Source organism: Aedes aegypti, chromosome 3, assembly GCF_002204515.2.
Source record: "Aedes aegypti strain LVP_AGWG chromosome 3, AaegL5.0 Primary Assembly, whole genome shotgun sequence".
Taxonomy (NCBI): Eukaryota; Metazoa; Arthropoda; class Insecta; order Diptera; family Culicidae; genus Aedes; species Aedes aegypti.
In genome coordinates this window covers 160,995,668-161,014,070 of record NC_035109.1, presented here as the reverse complement: position 1 = coordinate 161,014,070, position 18,403 = coordinate 160,995,668, and the positions used below count along the sequence as shown (strand labels likewise).

Sequence of the window (18,403 nt, the reverse complement as noted above, 5' to 3'; positions counted from 1 at the left end):
CATACTAGTAGAACTTGTCTTTTTAGGGCACTCCAATTATGAAAAATTCATATTCTGCATTATGGTACCTACCTCATACCAGGGCAAAACAAATGTTGATCGTTATTGATCGTATGATAAATTAGTATTGAGTAACACTAACTTAAGATCGTATCAGTTTTAATGCATACACACACATGAAACTGGGAAAACATGTATGATTATGACAAAAAAATATTTTGTTTCATATTTTCTTACATTCATATTTTCAATATATTTTATAACCAGCAAACACAGTCCTCAGGGACAATTATATGTTCAAACCACTGGTGTAGCTGGGTTTTTTTTTCTGGCGTGGGCCTAGCCAATTTTTGTTTTTCAGAAATAATGTCGGTCGCAATAATCACGCTTTTTATAAGTTCCGTAATTGGCATAGATATGTGCATGATTTCATTTGTTTGTAATTTCGTCTCATATCGCCACACACCAGTGATATATGTAAATTTAAATTTTCACCACGGAAAATATCCATTCTAAATATAATCCAGTAAAAAAATCAAGAGAAAGAGCTCATCCAAAGAACTCAAGGGGAATATCCCCTTGGGGATTCTTTTACGAACTTTTCAAATATTCAACCATGTACTTCTAAACATTCCGTACTTTTTCAGCGCTTCCTCCAAGAACTCCTGGGGTTCCTACGGAACATCGTTCTCTGGATTAGATTCAACAGATTTTTTTCTGAAGTTTCGCTTTCTGAGCTTGCCAGAAATTTTCTTGAAGACTCTTTATCAAATTGCGTGAAAAAACTCTTGAATAAATCGCCAGAAAATGCTTTAGAAATTGTTAAAATATTTCTCCTGGAAGACCCTCGACAGAGTGTTTTTTATGAGCACTTCCACAGTTATTAACTGAGAGCTTTATTTGCCAAAGCTGCCATTTTCGCTTTCGTATATCGTGGGGCAGGTACGATGATACTCTATGCCCAGGGAAGTCAAGGAAATTTCCATTACGAAAAGATCCTGGACTGACCTGGTATTGAACCGAGACACGTTCAGCATGACTTTGCTTTGTAGCCACGGACTCTAACCACACGACTAAATAATACCTCTCGTAGTTATTACATATAAGTTCCAATTGTTAGTTTTAACTATCATCCAGTTGCTCATTACAGTTTTGTTTTGAATTTTCTTTAAGGGAATTTTATTGAGGATTTCTTCAAGAAAAAGTACAAAAAATTCTAGAAGCCTCACCAAAATTGTTTTCAAGATCATCAATCAAGGACTCTTTTCAAAAAAATTTCAGAGAATTCACCCACAGTATTTCCAACTTTGCCTTTGAAGCTCTTCCAAAAGTTTTGCTACAGGTTCCTTCAACAAATATTTCAGAAAAACTCTCGGAAATTGTTGTAGGTTTGCTTGAAAAATTCATAGCAAAAGTTATCCAGAACTCCCTGCAAAAAACATGATTCTTTTATGTGCTACTCTAAAGATTTCTTTTAATATTTCCCAAGATTTTCAATAATCAAAGTGGTTTCTCAGAGAAGTTCTCCGAAATTCTACCTACATTTATTAACAGAGATTTCTCTAAGCATGTCTTTAGATTTTTCTTAAAATAAAAATGATTTTTAAGCATCCCTTCAAAACTCTTTCGAAAAAAATATTTTACGATTCCCTCAAAAATTCCAACCCTTCCTAAGAAAATCTATATAAATCAAAATGGAATGGTGTACGTACGTCACGTGTTGTCTTGAGAACGGATTAACGGATTTACATAATTCTTTCACAGTTGCTGTTGTCCAGAACTCTGACGTAATTGATTTTTCAATTTATGCTTTAACTTCTCAAAAATGTCTCCAAAAATTCCATAGGTACTGTTTTAGATTCTAGAAATCACTCCATAAGTTTTTCGGAATGGTTTTTCCGAGATTCTTAAATTATTAAATAACATCTAGAAACCTCAATTTTTGCTTCAACAATTACTCTTGGAATACCTCAATATATATTTTAGAGATTTCTTAAAAAATACTCTGGTGTGATATCCATATCCAATTCATATCATATTTTTAGATTAATGTACCTAGGGTAGGTGTACCAGTTATGGCCATAGTGGTTCCCTATTTCGCCATACGTGATAAGTTAAATTTTTCCACATTTTGAAAAGTTTTGTGTGTTTTAGCAGTAAGATATATCCTATATCTTGATGTTAAAACATTCAAAAAGATTAAAAATGTAAAAGTCATCGAAATTTCACATATGGCCAAATAGGGAACCACTATGTCCATAACTGGTACACTTTCCCTATGTGTTTGTAATGAAAAAAACTTTTGGAAGAAAATCTAAAAAAATAGATAATTTCGGAAGAATCAAGAAGAACAATTTAAACTGAAGTTATTTGTACCTAACGTCTTGAAAAATGATGAAAAACAGAACAACAAAAGATAAGTGACAATTGATTATCTTTTCTCTGGAGGTGAATTATTACAGGACAATTAACACCTCTCTTATAAATAAACTAAACTTCTCAAGAAGCTCCATCAGAATTTTCTTTAGAAACTATTCTTGTAATCTAGCAGATTCCTTTTTTGACTTCTGGATTCCCCAGAATTCTACCAGAAAGCCTGTAGGAACTGCATCAGAACTATTTCTAAAGAAATGTTTCAAGGGAAATCCTTGCAAGTATTTTAATAAATCCCCGTTCTTCACAGTCATTTTGTTAAACATTACTCAATTGATTCCTTTAACGCTATGCTTATTCCGAGATCAAAAGTATTCCCAGGAGTTTCCAACAAATTTACTCTGATGTTTGAATCTTCAAGGCAAGAGGCATTTAAAAGACACTTTTTGTAGACAATCCGGGAATTTAAAGTATAATTTCCAGGAAAAATAGAAAAAATTCGGAATCAATTTGGAAAAAAGTAGACATAGAAGGAATGGTTGTGCTCCACGTTATGACTAAATCTCACACAAATGCTTAACTAATTTTCAAGCGATTTTCAGAAAAATTCTGGAGCCATCTTTTGATTTCCCTTGATTAATTTGATTATTCTAAAATTCTTTAAGGAATATTAAAGGGTATCTTCAACAATTTTGCTACATATCTGATGAAAATTAGTGAAATATTTTTTGGAATTTCTTAAGAAAGGGGACTGGCACCCCTGCTTCTCCTGGCCGACTTAAACAATGTTACAAGGGACCAGCCTCGGCAGGGCTAATCATCTGCAGCCAACTTTTTTTTTTTTTTTTTTTTTTTTTTTTTTTTTTTTTTTTTTTTTTTTTTTTTTTTTTTTTTTTAATTTCTTTATTAGTATCATTCCAAACATTACATTCATTATTTCTTATATCTAGGTGTTTTGTGTTATTTGACAACACTATCATCCTAATTTGGTAAAACAAATCTAAGATTTTATTAACATTTTGTTAACAACATATTACATTTCATTTGCCGTAGCAGTTCAGATTTTTTACAGGTGAGTTGATTTCACCTGCTTATAAGAGAAAAAAAAAGTTTTTAATATACTTAACCTAACTTAACCTAAACATATAACGCATTAATCGTGGCAATAGAAGATTGTAACGATTTTTGCCTGAAATTATTGATTATTTTATTTGACATTTGTTCCAATGTTTCAACATTGGATATCCTATGTAACTCATTGGTACTATACCAGGGAGGAAGCCTCAGAATCATTTTCAAAATTTTATTTTGAATTCTCTGCAGAGCTTTCTTCCTGGTATTACAACAGCTAGTCCATATTGGTACAGCATACAACATGGCTGGCCTGAAAATTTGTTTGAATATCAAAAGCTTGTTCTTAAGACAAAGTTTTGATTTTCTATTAATAAGGGGATAGAGACATTTTACATATTTGTTACATTTGGCTTGAATGCCCTCAATGTGATTTTTGAAAGTTAAATTCTTATCTAGCATGAGTCCTAGATACTTAACTTCATCTGACCAATTTATTGGAATCCCTCTCATCGTGACAACATGTCTACTTGAAGGTTTCAAATAAAGAGCTTTTGGTTTATGTGGGAATATTATTAGTTGAGTTTTGGAAGCATTAGGAGAAATCTTCCATTTTTGCAAGTATGAAGAAAAAATATCCAAACTTTTTTGCAATCGACTACAGATGACACGCAGGCTTCGTCCTTTGGCGGAGAGGCCTGTGTCATCCGCAAACTAAGATTTTTGACATCCCTGAGGTAACTCAGGTAAGTCAGATGTGAAAATATTGTATAATATTGGTCCCAAAATGCTGCCTTGAGGAACACCAGCTCTTACAGGAAGTCTTTCAGATCTGGAGTTCTGATAATTAACCTGAAGTGTACGATTTGACAGATAACTTTGAATTATTCTAACAATGTATGTTGGAAAATTAAAATTTTTCAATTTTACAATCAAACCTTCATGCCAAACACTGTCGAATGCTTTTTCTATATCTAGAAGAGCAAGACCAGTAGAGTAGCCTTCAGATTTGTTGGAACGGATCAAATTTGTTACACGTAAAAGTTGATGAGTGGTCGAATGTCCATGGCGGAATCCGAACTGTTCATTGGCAAAAATTGAATTCTCGTTGATGTGGGCCATCATTCTGTTCAAAATAACCTTTTCAAAAAGTTTACTGATGGAGGAAAGCAAACTGATTGGACGATAGCTAGAAGCTTCTGCAGGATTTTTGTCTGGTTTTAAAATTGGAACAACCTTAGCATTTTTCCATTTGTCAGGAAAATATGCTAATTGAAAACATTTGTTAAATATATCAACTAAAAATGATAAGCTACTTTCTGGAAGTTTCTTGATGAGGATGTAGAAAATTCCATCATCGCCAGGAGCTTTCATATTTTTGAATTTTCTAATAATAGTTCTCACTTCTTCCAAATCAGTCTCCCAGGCATTTTCGAAAACGTTCTCTTGATTGAGAATATTTTCGAACTCCTGAGTAACTTCATTTTCAATTGGACTAGTAAGTCCTAAATTAAAATTGTGCGCACTTTCAAACTGCATAGCAAGTTTTTGAGCTTTTTCGCAATTAGTTAGTAATAATTTGTTTTCCTCTTTCAATGCCGGTATAGGCTTCTGAGGTTTTTTCAAGATTTTAGATAATTTCCAAAAGGGCTTAGAGCCGGGGTCCAATTGAGAAATTTTATTTCCAAAATTTTTGTTTCTTAAATCAGCAAAACGTTTCTTGATTTCTTTCTGCAAATCCTGCCATATAATTTTCATAGCAGGATCACGAGTGCGTTGAAATTGCCTTCTCCTCACGTTTTTAAGACGGATCAAGAGTTTAAGATCATCGTCTATAATCACGGATTCAAATTTTACTTCACATTTTGGAATTGCAATGTTTCTGGCTTCAACAATGGAATTTGTTAAAGTTTCAAGAGCATTGTCAATATCAATTTTAGTTTCTAAAGAAATGTTAACATCAAGATTGGAGTCAACATACGTTTTATATATATTCCAGTCGGCTCGTAAATAATTGAAAGTGGAGCTGATAGGATTGAGAATCGCTTCTTGGGATATTTGAAATGTAACAGGGACATGATCAGAATCAAAATCAGCATGAGTAACTAATTGGCTACAAAGATGACTAGAGTCGGTTAAGACCAAGTCAATCGTAGATGGATTTCTAGAAGAGGAAAAACATGTAGGGCTATCAGGGTATTGAATTGAGAAATATCCTGAAGAGCACTCATCAAATAAAATTCTGCCGTTGGAATTACTTTGAGAATTATTCCATGACCGATGTTTGGCATTAAAGTCACCAATGACAAAAAATTTTGACTTATTGCGAGTTAATTTTCGCAAGTCAGTTTGAAGCAAATTAACTTGCTGCCCAGAGCATTGAAAAGGCAAATAGGCAGCTATGAAAGTATATTTACCAAACTGTGTTTCAACAGAAACACCTAAAGTTTCAAAAACTTTAGTGTCAAATGACGAAAACAGTTGATGTTTTATACGCCTATGAATGATGATTGCAACTCCCCCACATGCCCCATCAAGTCGATCATTACGATAAACAAAAAAGTTAGGATCTTTTTTAAATTTGGATCCAGGTTTTAAATAAGTTTCGGTAATAACTGCTATATGCACGTTATTAGCTGTAAGAAAATTAAACAGCTCGTCCTCTTTACCATTCAGAGAACGAGCATTCCAATTTAAAATATTTAAATTATTATTTGGATCCATTAGAAAAACGTAATCCAATAACAATTTTATTTGTGAATTTTACACCTACTTGGACTGCTTCAGTCATAGTGGTGGCTTTGAACATTGCATCAATCATTAGATTCAATTGTTCAGTTAGAAAATTAAAATCAGAGGCAGACATATCATCTGATGATTTCCCATTGGAATTTTCGGTAGACGAAGAAGCGGGGTAGGAGTTACCTGTGGCGGTAGGGTTTTTTCCATTTGATTTGAAACAAGTAGAATGGGTACTCATGGAACGAACAGGGGAAGAGTTCAAATTACCTGCTACGATATCGGCAAAGGATTTACCGTGGGTAGATACATTCGAAATTGAAAGATTCGAACGGCTACCCGACGGATTAAAATTTGTTTGTGAATGAGCATGATTATGATCTTCCTGGTGGGTATGATTCCTAATCAAGCGATCGTTAACTGAAAAATGAGCATTGTTCGATACTCTACCAGGCAAATTCCGGAAACGACCGTTATCGTAACGGATATTGCAGCCAACTTTTGGTCTGCGCACCATATGCGCTGCAATTCTAACATAATGTGAGTGACAGCCGTAGTTACTGCATTCCAGCAGTCAGCATCCGCACACATACTCTCTATTATATTGTCGGGCGACGTGTCCCCTCCGCATGTAGCGAACATGCGATCACTCACAACAATGAAACGGGTCAATTGAACACGACATGATCCGCTGTTTCCTCCACACCAGCACAATTGGTGCACGCAGAAGATTCTGAGTGCCCGAACCTGACATCTGACATATTTGGTATTAGTCGATGGTTTCATCTACTTTTAGTGGAGTTATTCCATTACTGCTGCCAACTTCTGAGCATTTCCTCATTACACGCGGACTCCTCTGGTACCTCTTTGGTTGAAGCATTGAACAGCTTCCTTGATGATAATACCGATGGGCGTCATTCCGGCTATGATGCACACGGATTGTGCGATATTTGCCAGAAATCATTTGCCAGAAAACCATTCGCCAGAATGACATCTGCCAGAAAACCATTCGCCAGAATGTACCATTTACCAGAAAACCATTTGCCAGAAAGTACCATTCCCCAGAATTATTTTTCTTGTCGATTTTGATCATGAAATATCTTGGAATCCAAGGGGTTCTATACCATTTCCCGGAAAGACGTTTCCCGGAAATCATTTCCCGGAAAGACATTTCCCGGAATGACCCATTTCCCGGAAAATCATTTCCCGGAAAATCATTTCCCGGAATAACCCATTTCCCGGAAAGCTACTCAATGGTAAATAAAATAAGTAATTTTCGATTTTATACCATTTTTTAAAGGAAAGTAATATGAGAACCATGAAAAGAATGGGAAAATTTCTAAGAATACTTTATGAATAGTCTCTAGATTGTCAAAGATTAGTTTTCCGACGTTCATGCCAGCCTCGAATTGTATCAAAAAAATCATCAAAGTCGGTACCGTAATTTCGGGTGAAATTGATCATTTTTCCCGGTTTTTCTAGTCTGTTTTCTATAATGTTAACAATGCCAAACAACTAAATGCAGGAAAACAAGTACGAAGGTGAACCTCATCGACTCATGTACCGAAAATTTCTAACAAATGTCATATTAGTGTTAACAAATATCTCTAAAATTTAAAATCAAGGGATCTCATTTCGGGGTGAAATTGATCACTTGTCAATGCTATTATTGTTAGTTTCCAAAACTACTCTATATGATAAATGTGAGCTCCCTGAATCCGAATATGCTTGTAAAATTCTCAACAATGCAATATTTATATAAATAACGAATAGTTAAATTTCAAGAATTACGCGGAAAACGCCTAAATGTATGCAATTTCTTAAGGAATTCAATGATATCTAACAGAAATTCAATTATTTCAACCATATGAGCAAATTAGTACAAGTTTTGGTGATGAAATCTGGTTTGGGGATATATCTCAAGCATCCTCACAATCTTTCAGGTTTATACCATGTTCAAATCCTTGCTTAGAAATAGAAGTTTATAGGTGTTTGTCAATACTGCACCGTGCATGATTTTGAAATTTTACATTATTTTCATAATAATAAACATTCTTGAACGCAAAAAACTTCAGAACACACAATTTGACAATAGTTACGACAAACAATATTCATTTACTGCAGCTTACATTGATAATTATGCTCCATTACGAATAAATATAATCGTGTGATACGATAATCAATTTCACCCTTCTGATCAATTATACCCGATTTTACGGTAATATTTCGTTGATGTTATATTTCATTGATGTTCCAATGCTTAATTGCATCTTTGTTTTTCATGTTGAAAAAAAAAACAATTTAAAAATTTAATAATTTAGCAACAGAAAACATGCTTCTAGCTTTATTAAGAAATATTATTAACAAAAATATATATTAATGATTTTATCCAACATATTTTTAGTTATTTTTAAATATATCGAGGTTTTTTAATAGATCGAAATTTTCAACAGCTAGGATTTTTTTTTTCAAACAATCTGATTCCAAACTCAGTTAAGTCTATTTATACATCATGTAGACCAATTCGCTAGATCTTATATCCCTTTGAAAGGTTTCCAACTGTAGACTTACTTCAAGACTAAATAATCTCAAGACATTTTAGACCTCTACACCATTTTTGAGCAACAGGTGCGAAAGTTTTTGCCCGGTGCATTTTTGAGTTATTCTGGTATTATTATTATATTTGTCCCACTGTCTACATTTTAATTGGAGAATTGCCCTTCTTCCATACATAGGCTGTTCTTTCGAGTAATGCTGTTTAAACTATTAATTATGTTCAAACTGATGAATAAACCCATCAACATACATTCCTGTTATAGCAATTGCCATTTTCATAAAGAATCACCCTTCTTTTAGAAGTTTGCCGTTCTTCCGAATTATATGGACAGAAACATTTTTGGCGAGAAGACTCATCAAAAAAATTCTCTTCTTTCAAACTAAGGTTATTCTACTGATTAATTGGATTATATCAGGGCTGCGAATGGTAATAGTAGTAAGCTTGAATGTCGTGAAACTTACGTGGCACTTCTCACTACAGTAGTTTGAAAACGTGTATCTCACAAAGTAGCCTATTTTGGGTTCATGAATTTTCTAAATCATTAGTGTCATCGAAGACTGTAAATGGGGGAAATATGCTCCGGAAAATAGAACATTTTCCTACAGAAGTTTTGGGTTGCCTTTAGCAACGGGTGTTTTACTACATTCTAGGCTTCACTGACTGCGATTAACTCTGCTTGGTTGTGTGAATTTCTTGATTTTTTGCAACCCTGGAATATACACAAATAATGTCACGCACATTTTTAACATATAGGACCAACTCCCTTCTTGTCAATTTTATAAGGCTTGTGACGCTTCCTTTAACTCCTTCCGCACCTTTTCAATGAAACACTAGCTTCAACTTTATGCTGTGATAGTGTTCCAATTGATATCTTCTCCTGCTTTTTTTTTTTCTTTCTGGCATGACGTTTCAACTGCTTCTCGACTCTATGTTCATATTAGCACTCCCAAAGTTATTAACTGAAAATATTCTTCACCAATTGACAAATATATTCTATGCCACCAAAAGTAGAAGAATGTTTCATTCCTAAAAATCCTCGACCGGCGGGATTGGAACCTGCGATATTAGCTGGGGTCTTGTTGAACAGCTGCTCGTTAATCGCTACGACTATTGGGGTTCCGCGAAAGTTTATTTTTAGTGCACCCGGGAAGTGGCATTCCGGGAAATGGGTTTCCGGGAAACGGTTCATTCCGGGAAATGATTTCCGGGAAATGGCATAACGGGAAATGGTTTTCCGGGAAATGTCATACACTGAGAACAGCGTTGCGGTTGAAAATACTATATCAGAGGGTTAAATTAAATACACAACGCCACTTGATTTGTGCAGACTAAATTCGCATTTATTTGGAATATTTTGTGCATTCAATTTTACCATGGCACCATTTGTATAGTAAAAATTACTATATCATGGTCAAAAACTTGCAGCAGACCAGAATCGAACCGAGGATCTGGCGATTGTCAAGCGCGAACGCTAGCCGCTCGGCTATCGACGCGGTTGGATTGAGAGGGAACAAAACGCAAATAAAAAGCGTTCATGATAGCTCAATCGTGGTTGGAATAGTAATTTTAAAAACACGTTCATGGTTTTCATTACTGCAACGCTTGTTTCAGTGTAGAATCATCCAAGGATTGCCGTCACAATATTCGACTTGTGCCACTTTTCACATGTTCAAAAGCACTAAATTGAACAAATAGTATGGTAACTATCTCGTTCTTCTCATTTTAAAATATCTGCTAGTGCACAGAGCGAAGACAATATAACACTGTTATTCTACATCTCTTGCGAGATTTTTTGGCTGTGAGGTTTTGATACAATCTTCTAAGCTGTTTTACCTAGTTTTAAGAAAATTTCATTTCCTGTCACCGCGAGCTGTTCTTTATCAGAATATTGTATTGTACAGAATTTCTCGTACAACTACCAGATAGTTTTTGCTTTTCAATGGACAGTTTATTGGGGTTGTGCTACTTTGTCCCGAATATCGATACCCCGAATGTCGTTTCCCTAAAAACCACTTCCCTGAATACCCCGTTTTCTCAAGGAAATAGGTTCCTCGAAAATGTTTTGGCACTCATAATTATCAGAATTTATTGATTATTTCAGGCTGATGAACGGTTCATATGAAATGCACCCTTCTTTTTTGATCAGCGGTTCTTTAAAGTTTCTCCTAACTCAGCATTTTTTCTTGTTTTCTCTATCGTTCTTTCTAGTTCACCACTCTGTCTCTGAAGATTGTTTCTTATCCATTTTAAACTGCATCTATTTTGGGGCCGTCCATGAACCACGTGGTCGTTCAAGAGGGAGTAGAAGTGGGTGGTTCTATCATAATACCACGATCCATACAAATTTTGGGTCATTTCTGGAGAATGGATTGCAGGAAAAATTGTAATTCGGGTATCTGGCGTTCGGGGAAATGATATTCGTGGGAACAACATTCGGGTAAAAATAAACCAAATGGTTTTTATTAAAAATGGTCACCTAAATATCAGTACATGAAAAAAAAAAAATTAAAAAAGAGTATTTGCTTACCGCTACTTGACATGGTTTTTGGCAAATAAGAATTCTTCATTCCCCATGTATAGAATGTTCTTCTTGATTTTACAACTGTCTTATTTGTCTAAAAGCTCCTGAAAGTTGTTATAGTAAATGTAACTTTGGTTTGCGAATGGAGGCATTCATTACTTCATCGAACGGACGGCACAAATAAATGCAACGTATATGGAAGTCTTGTACATATCCAATAAACTAGCTCTTAAAAAGCAACAAAACTTTTAAGAACAGCTTATGATGAAAAGAAGGGAGCAACACTTGTGAAACATTCCAAACCAGAATTCCCTGTAAAACTTAATAAACTAAAAATAAAACATTTAATTGAAACTGAAAAAAACAGAGAGATGGAATTTAATAATTATAAAATAGCATAATCTCATGCAATAACATCTGTAGAATGATAGTTGCAACGTATATTGAAAAGAAGCAACAAAACTTTGAAGAACAGCTTATGCTGAAAAAAGGGCGAACCGCTTGTGAAGCCTTTCAAACCATAATACCATTTTACAGGGACAACATATATTTAAAAAAAACTTTCTTTACTATCCGTCATGCTAAATATCCATTCTTTACATCAGTAAGCAGTATCTTTCATACAAAGTGAAGCAGCTTTTAATGAATGCAATCGTTATTCTACTGTATATTTTTTTTTCTTTCTAGTTTCACGGTCCTCCAGTATTAAGTGTTGCTTTTTCAATTCATATTCATAAAACTTCAAATATTGCTGTTGATCGTTGCATGCTCGAGAAATCGATATTTTTTATTGTATGTACCTAGTCCAACAATTAGAATATGGATATTCAAAGCTGGCTCACTAAGTCAACGGTAGGCTATGTCCAAGAGACCCTGTACTTTTTTCCCCAGCAACACACATGTTATAATTGTGTATTATCAACTGATATATGACCAAAACTAGTCATATATAAGATGATAATACACAATTATAACATGTGCGTTACTCGGGTTGAGTATATTAACCAAAATAATCTCACACATTTTTTTTAATGCTCTACAATTGCAAACTTGATTCACCTGAAAAAAAAAATAAAAAATTCTGGGGAATGGTACGTTCTGGCGAATGGTTTTCTGGCGAATGGTACTTTCTGGCAAATGGTTTTCTGGCATATGGTACTTTCTGGCGAATGTCATTCTGGCGAATAGTTTTCTGGCGAATGGTTTTCTGGCAAATATCACACAATCTGCACACGGCCTCTTTAGAAATCGTTCGGTATGCGCTTGCTACTCTTAAGCACATGATCCTGTAAGGGCTTCCTAACCGCTTTGGGTTTCTGCCCGTTCTAAGCTTTTTTGACCAGATTGGTCCTCCATACCGCTTGGACTCTATGGTGCAGTCACCAACCGTGATAAGCGCTCGTTGCTCCGACTTGCGGTTGTTGACCACCACCACCTCAGTCTTGTGACGGGCCAGTCCTAGTTTCTTAGACTTCATCCGTTCCTCAGCTATGGAAATAGAGTGCGCTGCTGACAACTCTACTTCCTCCATCGAGTCGCCATAGACCACTAGGGTGATATCGTTGGCGAAATCAACAATCTTACCAACCGTCAGAAGGAACAGCCTCAGTACGTAATCGTACATTGCATTCCTTAACATCGGGCCCATGATTGAACCTTGAGGTATTCCCGCGGCAACTCGAAAGCTTTTCTGTGTCTGTGTCGCTCCTCTGTGTCATACGGTAGAATCCTACCATCAAAATAGCTTTCTATAAGCTCACACAACTGCACCAGTACTTGGAGGCGGTAAAGTGCGTGGGCTATCGCTTACCAGCTTGCGCTGTTGAACGCATTCTTCACATCCAGAGTGTCAACCTGCAGTAACGGATGCCGCTCCTTTTATGCCCGATTGCCACCTCAGCTGTCTGAACGACCGACTAGATATCGTCCAGAATGGATTCACCTTTTCTGAATCCAAACTGGTTGTTGGACAGGCTGTCCTCACCTTCCGTATGCGGTACTAGCCTGTAGAAGATCAACCTCTCCAACTACCTGCCCGTAGTATGCAGTAGAGAGATAGGTCTATACGCCGACGGGTCACCTGGTGGTTTCCACGCCTTTGGTAGTAGCACCAATTTCTATCGCTTCCATACATTCAGGAAGATTCATTGATCTATGCAGCGTTGCATCGTGGTTCTGAACATGTCCGGATCCTCATTCACTGCAGCTTTTAAGGCAACATTCGGGATATCATCGGGCCTCGCGAATGATTTCACGACATCTGCCAGCTTTTCGTTCGGCACTCTCGCCACTTCTTCTCCTGCATCTGCCGCATACGGCGCTGGGGGTCATGGGCTTGTGGGATGATGCGGGAAGAATACATCGAGGTCTCCGATTTGATAACTGTCTTCGGCAAAGTTGTAGCTGACAAATGTACCTAACAGTATCAACGTAGCTCTAACCGTCAAGAACACATAGGTAAACGATATGAGCAACTGATTGAATTGCTCTTATTTTTTTATTTTTTATTGTGCAGTTTCAGTTTTCATCCAAATGAGCTCAATTTTTTTAGGACACTCAGAAGTTGATCTAGAATCGAATAAGCGGTGTTGAGCAAAAAGGATTTTTTTGAAATGTTGATTCATATTTCTTGACATAATAAAGATCAAATCGTTCTTCATTTACCTCGATATTTAGCCATAGGCGTTGTTCCAAAGATGTTACAGCTGACGCGCACGGTATGCACTGATTTTCAACCAATCACCGCTTAAATATGTCCATGACTGAAATCCACGACAAAAATCAATCACTGTTGATACGTTTCTATTCTGAGCTTTTTACACGCTTAAATTGACCCTATAATTGACACGAAAACCATGAAGTATGATTTATGTTGGTCATACTTCCATAAAGACGAGATCGAAGCCAAACTTAAAAAAATCAAGGACAGAAATCTGGAGAACCAAACATTTGTTTTAGCTGACAACTTGATCGATTGGTCACTTGCTATTGGTGACTAATTTATCGAATTATCAACTCAATCGGGGTTTCTCCAAATTTGTGGTCAAGGAAATTTGAGGTTGTGCTTCGATTCAATTTTGATTTTTTCTTAGATTTTTAATTCCAATCTAAAACAATTTATTATTATTTCATTGGGCAACCTTTTTTTAGGTCAGGCTTAGACTGTGACAATTAGACATCTAGATGAATCTTTATTTGGGTTTTCGTTAAATATGTCAAAACTCGTGACTTGAAAACGGCAGAGTTGATTTGGTAAGGAAATGTTAAAATTGAATGACTATTATTATTTAAGCGAAATATGTCTTTTTAAACGTTCTTGTGTCTGAATGAACTAAACACAAGTTTAGTACGCACGGAAATATTCATAATTCAGAAACATTCTTTTCAAATTATTCTGAAATATTCATAGTTTTATATTATGGGATCAAAAATTCGTATAATAATGAATTTGCATGTCCCTCGGAGTTTTTTTTTCCTAAGAGGATATATATCGTGACAAAAATCCCACACCTAGAAAGTCTGACGGAGAAAATTGAATATTCTCAACTTTGAGAATTGTTTTCCATGCACCATTCACGAAAACCCAGTGTTGCAGCTAAAACAGTCTCAAACAAAATGTTTCTCGACAGATCCTTCCAATTACAAAATCTTAGCCCAAATGTTGAACGTGCTCGTAAAAATATCCGACGTATATGAAAGTTCAATAATTATCGAGACGCCGTGTGTATAAGATTCCTTAAAACTGTGTTTTGTCATCTACCATAACGTCGAAAACATCATAAGGTGAAGACGAATTGAAGAACACTGATCTAGAGAACGAAACAGTGGCCTTAAATTAAAATTATATCAATTGGTTATAACCAACGAGTTGATAATTGATCAGCGTGGTTGGTTGTCTTGTTCTTAAATCTTATTTTCGACAAAGTTGTTTCAAATTGTTATTTCTACGACTTTGCCAAAGACACCATACTTCTATCTGAATGCTGTGAAAATAAGTTTTTGTATCTAATTGCTAGGTGAATTGATCACAAATTTTTCTGCATGTTCTTTTTGGCATTAACATCCTCACTGGCAGTGATGCATTTGAACGCGTACAGTTCGCGTTCGAGTTCAATTTATGGAACGGAGTGATCAAGTAGGCTTGCTCATTGTTCAGTTCAAAAATTTGAACTCTAATGAGCAAAAAATTGAACGCAGTTTGTTCTGACAGATTTCACGGCATCTTACCGTGCCAAAGTTGTTTAAAAAGCATCAAACACAGACATAATGTACCGTTCTGATTCATATTCCGGACAGCTTCAAATTCGGACACTCAACTTTGTATGAGAAAGGTTTCAATTGAAATGTTTCAATATTTTCCGTTTAAAAGTTCCCAACTTCCAGGCGCGTTTTAATAAGCATTTTACATAGCAATCCATGAAAATATAAAATGTGCAACTAGTTTTGACGTTGCTCTTACGAATGGGAAGCTCAGTTATTAATTCAATTATTTTAGTTTTGCTTTTCGTGAGCTGTCCGGAGTTCGAAACAAAGTGTCCGTAATAAGAAGCAAAAGTGAGGTTACGTCCGGAATAAGAATCAAGGAAAAATCACTAATTTCTATTTATTTTAGGTAATTCAAGCAGTGGAAGCCAAAAATTCACCCACCATTCGAAAATAAAGTGTTTTAGTAGCTTGATAACGCACAGGTATCATACATCTTCTTCTTTCTGGCATTACGTCCCCACTGGGACAGAGCCTGCTTCTCAGCTTAGTGTTCTTATGAGCACTTCCACAGTTATTAACTGAGAGCTTACTGTGCCAATGACCATTTTTGCATGTGTACATCGTGTGGCAGGTACGAAGATACTCTATGCTCTGGGAAGTTGAGAAAATTTCCAACCCGAAAAGATCCTCGACCGGTGGGATTCGAACCCACGACCCTCAGCATGGTCATGCTGAATAGCTGCGCGTTTACCGCTACGGCTATCTGGGCCCCTTAACATTCTTAACATTCATACATAATGTTTCAATTTATATGCTTCTCGATCGGTTATACTCCACAGGGGCCTTAAGTGTCCGTAATATGAATCAAAACGGTATTCATTTATGATTGAAATGATTTTTTTTTTTATTGATCAAAGAAATATTTTCCAAATGAATACCAAAATTTATGCTTTAAGGCTCAAGAATCCATCATTCACTCATCAGTAATCATCAAAAATTGAATACCAGTTTTTTTTAAATTAATTAACTCATTACGCGTAGTAAAGATGGACAAATTATGGGTGAAATTATGAAAAAAATCCACGTGCTCGGCTGGGATTCGAACCCAGGACTCTTGTATGCTAGACGAGCGCTTTACCAACTAAGCTACCGAGCCACTTGGTGACCCAATAACTGAGTTGGTTACAAGTTTAGAATTCAAATCCCTACAGACCACGCGGACCCCTTTCATAACCAATATCCATCCATCTCATGTTTCATACACACGCGGAACGAGCGAGTGCGATTTATTTAGTGTTGAAACTGTTTGCCTATCGTACCTACATCGCTTCCACAACAACTGTATTGTGGAAGAGTAAAGATGTGGGAAGGCTATCAACGTGTCGTTCTCACTCAAATGACGACATGGCTACTACAGAGAGGCAGTAACACTCTAATATAAATTGACACTTATATTGAGCTGTCCGGTAATCCATTCCGCATGGTTATTAAATTAATTAACTCATTACGCGTGGTAAAGATGGACAAATTATGGGTGAAATTATGAAAAAAATCCACGTGCTCGGCTGGGATTCGAACCCAGAACTCTTGTATGCTAGACGAGCGCTTTACCAACTAAGCTACCGAGCCACTTGGTGACCCAATAACTGAGTTGGTTACAAGTTTAGAATCCCATTCCCGAGATAGTCATTAAAAATTTTTCAGTGACGACTTCCTTCGGAAGGGAAGTAAAGCCGTTGGTCCCGAGATGAACTAGCCCAGGGCTAAAAATCTCGTTAATAAAGATAAAAAAAAAGTTTAGAATTCAAATCCCTACAGACCACGCGGACCCCTTTCATAACCAGTTTTTTTGTTCAAATTTCAATCAATTTTTATGAAATTCTATCATCGTATTTCAGATAGCAAGTGCAATGCTATTTTTGAGCATTGCTTCAATTTTGAGCAAAGAACTGGTTTTGAAAATTTGTAGCACGATGATGGTTATTCTCCTCTTAGCTAGTATCCAATCTACGAAGTATACCGTAACTACGCTAACGCTAACGCTAACGATGATGGTTATTTTCCTCTTAATTCGCATTGTAGTGCATTGCGATCTGAACGGGCCGTTCGAGAGCAGCGGCAAGCCCCGGCTCGTGCGTTCACTCTCTACTGCGTTCTCGTGCAAAATTTGAACTTGCTCCGTTCAGTTTTGGCTCGCGTTCAGTTCAAAATGCATCACTGCTCACTGGGACAGAGTTGCTTCTCAGCTTAGTGTTCTTATGAGCACTTCCACAGTTATTAACTGAGAGCTTTCTTTACCAAAGTTGCCATTTTCGCATTCGTATATCGAGTGGCAGGTACGATCATACTCTATGCCCAGGGATCTCAAGGAAAAGTCCATTACGAAAAGATCCTGGACCGACCGGAAATCGATCCCAGACACCTTCAGCATGGCTTTGCTTTGTAGCCGCGGACTCTAAATACTCGGCTAAGGAAGGCCCCCTTTTCTGCATGTGTTATTCTCTATATTATTTCACGGAAATACTTGAAAATTCACCAAAAATGTACGTATTTTCCTTGAATTTACCGAAATATACCAGACCGCCCAAAAAAGTCACAGAAATTGTTAGTTTTGCGTGTCACTGCTATTTTAAAGTATACTACAGTAGCAGTAACTCTTTCGAGCACATTCCTCACTTCATAATTTGTATATTTTCATGCAAACACCGTTTTATGGCTGGCAATACATCATATTTGTACATGTTTTGTATTTCTTTAAAAGAACTGATGTTCCAACGGACTCTAACCTTGTGTACCTCAAGCTTAAATACGAAGGGGGTGTCTAATTAACTTGCTTGTCTTTTTGCAGTTGAACCTTATCATAACGGATTGATAATTCAGATGGAAAGGCAAATTTTCAACTGTGATATCAACTGGTTGGACAATTGTGATGAAGG

General features: G+C 36.2%; 1 protein-coding gene and 1 non-coding gene across 2 annotated transcripts in view; one reads left to right on the top strand and one right to left on the bottom strand.

The window, feature by feature from the left end:
* Window positions 1-18,403, top strand: part of LOC5578479 — a 37,295-nt gene that overhangs the window by 10,692 nt on the left and 8,200 nt on the right. The window lies entirely within an intron of this gene.
* Window positions 16,552-16,623, bottom strand: Trnaa-agc. The gene has a single exon. It is a non-coding gene; the product is annotated as a tRNA-Ala (tRNA).